This window comes from Leptodactylus fuscus, chromosome 1 (genome assembly GCF_031893055.1).
Source record: "Leptodactylus fuscus isolate aLepFus1 chromosome 1, aLepFus1.hap2, whole genome shotgun sequence".
NCBI classification, from domain to species: domain Eukaryota; kingdom Metazoa; phylum Chordata; class Amphibia; order Anura; family Leptodactylidae; genus Leptodactylus; species Leptodactylus fuscus.
The window spans coordinates 309,081,198-309,090,476 of record NC_134265.1 but is presented as its reverse complement, the minus strand read 5'-3'; positions in this window follow the sequence as shown (position 1 = coordinate 309,090,476).

Here is a 9,279-nt window from a genome sequence, read left to right as displayed (position 1 = left end):
GGATGAGGAGGAAATGGAGATTGAACTTTCCGGTGGGGCCAGAGGAGTCATGCCAACTAACACTGTGGCAGACATGGCTGAGTTCATGTTGGGGTGCTTTACAACCGACAAGCGTATTGTCAAAATCATGGAGGACAACCAGTACTGGATCTTTGCTATCCTTGACCCCCGGTATAAAAACAACATCTCGTCTTTTATTCCGGTAGAGGGGAGGGCCAATCGCATCAATGCTTGCCACAGGCAATTGGTGCAGAATATGATGGAGATGTTTCCAGCATGTGACGTTGGCGGCAGGGAGGGCAGTTCCTCCAGTAGGCAACCAAGTTCTCACCGGTCCACACAAACGAGGTGCACACTGTCTAAGGTCTGGGACACCTTGATGGCACCCCCTCGCCAAAGTGCCGCCACGGAGGGTCCTAGTGTCACCAGGCGTGAGAAGTATAGGCGCATGTTGCGGGAATACCTTTCCGACCACAGCCCTGTCCTCTCCGACCCCTCTGCGCCCTACACGTATTGGGTGTCGAAGTTGGACCTGTGGCTTGAACTTGCCCTATATGCCTTGGAGGTGCTGTCCTGTCCTGCCGCCAGCGTCCTATCTGAGAGGGTGTTCAGTGCAGCCGGTGGCATCATCACTGACAAGCGCACCCGTCTGTCAGCTGAGAGTGCCGACCGGCTCACTTTGATAAAAATGAACCACCACTGGGTAGAGCCGTCATTTTTGTGCCCACCTGTGTAAAGCACCCCAACATGAAACTCCATGTCTGTACTCAACCTCTCCAATTCCTCCGCATCCTCATACTCATCCACCATAAGCGTTGCACAATTCTGCTAATACTAGGCTCCCTCCACCCTGATTTCCCCCAACTCTGCTGGTTAGAGGCTCCCTCCACCCTGATTTCCACCAACTCTGCTGGTTAGAGGCTCCCTCCACCATGAATTGGTCCAAACTGGGCTGTTTAGCGGCTCCCTCCACCATTAATTGGTCCAAACTGGGCTGGTTAGAGGCTCCCTCCACCATGAATTGGTCCAAACTGGGTTTTTTAGAGGCTCCCTCCACCATGAATTTGCCCAAACTGGGCTGGTTAGAGGCTCCCTCCACCATGAATTGGTCCAAACTGGGTTTTTTAGAGGCTCCCTCCACCATGAATTTGCCCAAACTGGGCTGGTTAGAGGCTCCCTCCACCATGAATTGGTCCAAACTGGGCTGGTTAGAGGCTCCCTCCACCATTAATTGGTCCAAACTGGGCTGTTTAGAGGCTCCCTCCACCATGAATTTGCCCAAACTGGGCTGGTTAGAGGCTCCCTCCACCATGAATTGGTCCAAACTGGGTTTTTTAGAGGCTCCCTCCACCATGAATTTGCCCAAACTGGGCTGGTTAGAGGCTCCCTCCACCATGAATTGGTCCAAACTGGGCTGTTTAGAGGCTCCCTCCACCATGAATTTGCCCAAACTGGGCTGTTTAGAGGCTCCCTCCACCATGAATTTGCCCAAACTGGGCTGGTTAGAGGCTCCCTCCACCATGAATTGGTCCAAACTGGGTTTTTTAGAGGCTCCCTCCACCATGAATTTGCCCAAACTGGGCTGGTTAGAGGCTCCCTCCACCATGAATTGGTCCAAACTGGGCTGGTTAGAGGCTCCCTCCACCATGAATTTCCCAAAACTTGGCTGTTTAGAGGCTCCCTCCACCATTAATTGGTCCAAACTGGGCTGGTTAGAGGCTCCCTCCACCATGAATTTGCCCAAACTGGGCTGTTTAGAGGCTCCCTCCACCATGAATTGGTCCAAACTGGGGTTTTTAGGGGCTCCCTCCACCATGAATTTCCCAAAACTTGGCTGTTTAGAGGCTCCCTCCACCATTAATTGGTCCAAACTGGGCTGGTTAGAGGCTCCCTCCACCATGAATTTGCCCAAACTGGGCTGTTTAGAGGCTCCCTCCACCATGAATTGGTCCAAACTGGGTTTTTTAGAGGCTCCCTCCACCATGAATTGGTCCAAACTGGGCTGGTTAGAGGCTCCCTCCACCATGAATTTCCCAAAACTTGGCTGTTTAGAGGCTCCCTCCACCATTAATTGGTCCAAACTGGGCTGGTTAGAGGCTCCCTCCACCATGAATTTGCCCAAACTGGGCTGTTTAGAGGCTCCCTCCACCATGAATTTCCCAAAACTTGGCTGTTTAGAGGCTCCCTCCACCATTAATTGGTCCAAACTGGGCTGTTTAGAGGCTCCCTCCACCATGAATTGGTCCAAACTGGGCTGTTTAGAGGCTCCCTCCACCATGAATTTGCCCAAACTGGGCTGTTTAGAGGCTCCCTCCACCATGAATTTGCCCAAACTGGGCTGGTTAGAGGCTCCCTCCACCATGAATTGGTCCAAACTGGGTTTTTTAGAGGCTCCCTCCACCATGAATTTGCCCAAACTGGGCTGGTTAGAGGCTCCCTCCACCATGAATTGGTCCAAACTGGGCTGGTTAGAGGCTCCCTCCACCATGAATTTCCCAAAACTTGGCTGTTTAGAGGCTCCCTCCACCATTAATTGGTCCAAACTGGGCTGGTTAGAGGCTCCCTCCACCATGAATTTGCCCAAACTGGGCTGTTTAGAGGCTCCCTCCACCATGAATTGGTCCAAACTGGGGTTTTTAGGGGCTCCCTCCACCATGAATTTCCCAAAACTTGGCTGTTTAGAGGCTCCCTCCACCATTAATTGGTCCAAACTGGGCTGGTTAGAGGCTCCCTCCACCATGAATTTGCCCAAACTGGGCTGTTTAGAGGCTCCCTCCACCATGAATTGGTCCAAACTGGGGTTTTTAGGGGCTCCCTCCACCATGAATTTCCCAAAACTTGGCTGTTTAGAGGCTCCCTCCACCATGAATTTGCCCAAACTGAGCTGTTTAGAGGCTCCCTCCACCATGAATTGGTCCAAACTGGGGTTTTTAGGGGCTCCCTCCACCATGAATTTCCCAAAACTTGGCTGTTTAGAGGCTCCCTCCACCATGAATTTCCCAAAACTTGGCTGTTTAGAGGCTCCCTCCACCATGAATTGGTCCAAACTGGGTTTTTTAGAGGCTCCCTCCACCATTAATTGGTCCAAACTGGGCTGGTTAGAGGCTCCCTCCACCATGAATTTCCCAAAACTTGGCGGTTTAGAGTCTCCCTCCACCATTAATTGGTCCAAACTGGGCTGGTTAGAGGCTCCCTCCACTATGAATTTGCCCAAACTGGGCTGTTTAGAGGCTCCCTCCACCATGAATTTCCCAAAACTTGGCTGTTTAGAGGCTCCCTCCACCATTAATTGGTCCAAACTGGGCTGTTTAGAGGCTCCCTCCACCATGAATTGGTCCAAACTGGGCTGTTTAGAGGCTCCCTCCACCATGAATTTGCCCAAACTGGGCTGTTTAGAGGCTCCCTCCACCATGAATTTGCCCAAACTGGGCTGGTTAGAGGCTCCCTCCACCATGAATTTGCCCAAACTGGGCTGGTTAGAGGCTCCCTCCACCATGAATTGGTCCAAACTGGGGTTTTTAGAGGCTCCCTCCACCATGAATTGGTCCAAACTTGGCTGTTTAGAGGCTCCCTCCACCATTAATTGGTCCAAACTGGGCTGGTTAGAGGCTCCCTCCACCATGAATTGGTCCAAACTGGGTTTTTTAGAGGCTCCCTCCACCATGAATTTGCCCAAACTGGGCTGTTTAGAGGCTCCCTCCACCATGAATTGGTCCAAACTGGGGTTTTTAGGGGCTCCCTCCACCATGAATTTCCCAAAACTTGGCTGTTTAGAGGCTCCCTCCACCATTAATTGGTCCAAACTGGGCTGGTTAGAGGCTCCCTCCACCATGAATTGGTCCAAACTTGGCTGTTTAGAGGCTCCCTCCACCATTAATTGGTCCAAACTGGGCTGGTTAGAGGCTCCCTCCACCATGAATTGGTCCAAACTGGGTTTTTTAGAGGCTCCCTCCACCATGAATTTGCCCAAACTGGGCTGGTTAGAGGCTCCCTCCACCATGAATTGGTCCAAACTGGGCTGGTTAGAGGCTCCCTCCACCATGAATTTCCCAAAACTTGGCTGTTTAGAGGCTCCCTCCACCATTAATTGGTCCAAACTGGGCTGGTTAGAGGCTCCCTCCACCATGAATTTGCCCGAACTGGGCTGTTTAGAGGCTCCCTCCACCATGAATTGGTCCAAACTGGGGTTTTTAGGGGCTCCCTCCACCATGAATTTCCCAAAACTTGGCTGTTTAGAGGCTCCCTCCACCATTAATTGGTCCAAACTGGGCTGGTTAGAGGCTCCCTCCACCATGAATTGGTCCAAACTGGGGTTTTTAGGGGCTCCCTCCACCATGAATTTCCCAAAACTTGGCTGTTTAGAGGCTCCCTCCACCATGAATTTGCCCAAACTGGGCTGTTTAGAGGCTCCCTCCACCATGAATTGGTCCAAACTGGGGTTTTTAGGGGCTCCCTCCACCATGAATTTCCCAAAACTTGGCTGTTTAGAGGCTCCCTCCACCATTAATTGGTCCAAACTGGGCTGGTTAGAGGCTCCCTCCACCATGAATTGGTCCAAACTGGGTTTTTTAGAGGCTCCCTCCACCATGAATTGGTCCAAACTGGGCTGGTTAGAGGCTCCCTCCACCATGAATTTCCCAAAACTTGGCTGTTTAGAGGCTCCCTCCACCATTAATTGGTCCAAACTGGGCTGGTTAGAGGCTCCCTCCACTATGAATTTGCCCAAACTGGGCTGTTTAGAGGCTCCCTCCACCATGAATTTCCCAAAACTTGGCTGTTTAGAGGCTCCCTCCACCATTAATTGGTCCAAACTGGGCTGTTTAGAGGCTCCCTCCACCATGAATTGGTCCAAACTGGGCTGTTTAGAGGCTCCCTCCACCATGAATTTGCCCAAACTGGGCTGTTTAGAGGCTCCCTCCACCATGAATTTGCCCAAACTGGGCTGGTTAGAGGCTCCCTCCACCATGAATTTGCCCAAACTGGGCTGGTTAGAGGCTCCCTCCACCATGAATTGGTCCAAACTGGGGTTTTTAGAGGCTCCCTCCACCATGAATTGGTCCAAACTTGGCTGTTTAGAGGCTCCCTCCACCATGAATTGGTCCAAACTGGGTTTTTTAGAGGCTCCCTCCACCATGAATTGCTCCAAACTGGGTTTTTTAGAGGCTCCCTCCACCATGAATTTGCCCAAACTGGGCTGTTTAGAGGCTCCCTCCACCATGAATTGGTCCAAACTGGGGTTTTTAGGGGCTCCCTCCACCATGAATTTCCCAAAACTTGGCTGTTTAGAGGCTCCCTCCACCATTAATTGGTCCAAACTGGGCTGGTTAGAGGCTCCCTCCACCATGAATTTGCCCAAACTGGGCTGTTTAGAGGCTCCCTCCACCATGAATTGGTCCAAACTGGGTTTTTTAGAGGCTCCCTCCACCATGAATTGGTCCAAACTGGGCTGTTTAGAGGCTCCCTCCACCATGAATTTGCCCAAACTGGGCTGTTTAGAGGCTCCCTCCACCATGAATTTGCCCAAACTGGGCTGGTTAGAGGCTCCCTCCACCATGAATTGGTCCAAACTGGGTTTTTTAGAGGCTCCCTCCACCATGAATTTGCCCAAACTGGGCTGGTTAGAGGCTCCCTCCACCATGAATTTGCCCAAACTGGGCTGTTTAGAGGCTCCCTCCACCATGAATTTGCCCAAACTGGGCTGGTTAGAGGCTCCCTCCACCATGAATTGGTCCAAACTGGGTTTTTTAGAGGCTCCCTCCACCATGAATTTGCCCAAACTGGGCTGGTTAGAGGCTCCCTCCACCATGAATTGGTCCAAACTGGGGTTTTTAGAGGCTCCCTCCACCATGAATTTGCCCAAACTGGGGTGTTTAGAGGCTCCCTCCACCATGAATTTGCCCAAACTCTGCTGGTTAGAGGCTCAATCCACCCTGATTTTCAAAACAAATGTTGGTGCCAACCTCAACTTACTACAAGGGCCAAATTCACTGCTGGTGACAAGCTCTCCTCACTGCAAGTGCCAAATACACATGTTTCAAGGTGTTTTCCTACTGTCAGAGAGGTGGTATTGAGTGTGTAAAGTGTGTAGTTGTTAGGCTGTGATGTTGGGGTAATAGAGGGTCTTTGGTGTGTTAGATGCCCCCAGACATGCTTCCCCTGCTGTCCCAGTGTCATTCCAGAGGTGTTGGCATCATTTCCTGGGGTGTCATAGTGGACTTGGTGACCCTCCAGACACGGATTTGGGTTTCCCCCTTAACGAGTATCTGTTCCCCATAGACTATAATGGGGTTCGAAACCCATTCGAACACACGAACATTGAGCGGCTGTTCGAATCGAATTTCGAACCTCGAACATTTTAGTGTTCGCTCATCTCTATACATTACCAATATGACAGGTGTACTTTTGTCACATCTCTGCCTGTTCTGGTCTCTGTGCCACCCTCTGCTCGCATACTGCGGCGCAGGAGGCACGTGCAGTTTGATAACTTGCTTAGAGTTTTTGGTTGCATTGCCTGAACACTGTCCTATTCTTTCACCTTGTTAATTGATTTTCCACCACACCCGTTTCCTTCGCTTTCATTTCCCTCTGCTCCTCTAAGGGTAAGTTCACACGGAGTAAAATGGAGTGTAATTCGGAGTGTAATTTTTACACGTGTAAAAAATTTACACGTGTATTTTGGAGTGTTTTTTTACACGAGGCGTTTCAGTAGCGTTTACGGAGTGTTTTTTGGAGCATTTACACGTGTAAAAAAACGCCTCAGTAAACGCTCCAAAAAACACTCTGTAAACGCTACTGAAACGCCACGTGTAAAAAAAAACACTCCAAAATACACGTGTAAATTTTTTACACGTGTAAAAATTACACTCCAAAATACACTCCATTTTACTCCGTGTGAACGTACCCTAAGGGTAAGTTCACACAGAGTTTTTTGTTCAGGGTTTTGGCATTGTCAAAACTGGACCGGAAAACACGTGAGACATTTTTTGCCATTCGAAGCGTTTCCGTAAGCATTTTTTTTAGGTGTTTTTCGAGGAGTTTCCTCATCCGTTTCCTCTTGAGATGTGATCATGAATTATATTTAAAAAAAAACACGTTTCCTGATCAAGTTTTTGCCAAAAACGCTTCAGGTTCCGCTTCAGGTTTTTGACCAAAAAACCACGAGCAGGAAAAACCGGCTCACATTGACTTGCATTGAATCCGTGAGCCGGAAAACGCTCACGGCTTCAAAAAGAATGGACATCTTACTTCTTTTTTTCTGCTAGCGGAAAAAATGCTAGCGGAAAAGACTCAGAAGCATTTTGTATACTTTGAATGGTCAGGCGTTTTTTGGTTCAAGGTTTGGAGGTGGATTTCTACCAAAACCCTGACCAAAAAACTCTGTGTGAACGTAGCCTAAGAGTTAAGTTTTGTTTTGCCCTGTGATTGACAGCCTGCCTTCCTATCAGATTCAGGGCGAGTTCTTCCTCCCTATTTATTCTTGGTTCGCATTGACATTGTTGCTTGCTATTGCCTTGTGCGTGCTGGCTTTTCTCTTGCTGTTTATTCATGCATTCTGATTCTTGACCTCTGGCTTTCCCTATTGACTACTCTTTTGGATATCGATTTTGTCACTGCAATGCTCGACTATTACTGGACCCTTGGCTAGCTGACCTCCATTTGTTGTTGTTTGTCTTGTCTGCGTTTTGTGTTTCACGTATATAGGAAGGGATCATCTCCAAGTTGCCACCTATTACATAGGATAGGACCAGGCAAGCAGTAAGGGACAGTGGGGGGGCTTCAGCTTAGGGTTTTGAGTTAAATATCAGTGTTGGACTGGAGATCTTTGGTCAATTTTGTTATGGAATTTGGTGATTTTGCCTTTTTTTATATAAAACAACAACAACAAAAAAACACCCATACCCATAGGCTAATGTGCAAAAGTTTTAGACAGGGGTGGGGGAAAATGCAGCAAAGTAAGAATGATTTTTTTAAAAAATTGTTTTAATAGTTTTTTTTTTTTGTCAATTTAGACATTTTTGGAGTATTGCAAACTAGATCCTAATGCATAATAGATGAAATGGAACAGTTTTTCTACAAAACTATATATCTTAACTGGGTATTCTGATCAGTCAGACCCCCACTAGTCAGTGTCAGGGATTGAATGTACAATATATTCTTCAATAACAGTATATATAGTGTAAATTATAGCACATGGTATGGGGCACCTATCCATTCTGATGCTTGAAACAAACTAAAAGACACTTCCACTTGTACCATAAACTGGATTTTGGTGGGTCAAGTGCACCCACAAACAGCAAATAAAAAAAATATATAACTTTTATGCTCAATGCTATGTTTAATATTAAGTGTAAAGAATGTCTAAAAACATTCACGTGCGCCAAACTTAGTACACAATTATAGAACCATTACCAACCCTATTAAATAAATATGGTACCAGAACCAGATAACAGGTTGATAACTACATTTCCAGAATTAAGCTCAGTAAATAAATATGGTTTCAGAACCAAGCACAAAATATAAACCTGGCATCAGAACCAAGATCAGTATATATATTCAATACCAGACCTATCACAGTTAATAAATATATGGCATCAGAACCAAGTTCGGCCTGCATTAGCTTTACAAGAACCAGTCACAGTTAATACATATATGGCATCAGAACCAAGATCAGTATATATATTCTATACAAGAGTCAGTCAAACTTCATATATGGCATCAGAACAAAGCTCAGCATGCCTATTCCATACAAGGGCCAGTCATGAATAACAGTAGCAGAACTAAGTACCATAGAAAGATGAGTTATGAAGTCAGTATTAACTCCTTCTGTATCTCTAACGCCTTCCTTAACATAGAAGGGGTTAGAGAAACACAAACTCCAACTTTCTGCTGTTCGATTTGCAGAAAAATGTGAAAACGTACACAATTGACTGAAACATGACTTCATGGACCAGACAAGGCTTACAAGCTGGAATGTAGCTAAAAGGGGTGCAGAGTTAGCAGTTGCAAATAGTCCCTGGACTTGAGTGGTCCCGAAAGGTCAATAAGCCCCATTATTAGTTAGAGGCCCTATTACAGATTTTGCATTTGGATTCAGGTGTAAGACCTTTGCTAAAAGTAAAAGAAAATACCAGGCAGAAAGAGAAGGTGTCTATTTTGAGGGGAGCGATAGGGTCTTAGGCTGATATGGTAAAAAAAAAAATAAAATAAAAAAAAAACTGAAGAAAACATTGATAGAGTAAGATAGAAGTCTCTCTGTCTGCTATTAACAACATATGTGTC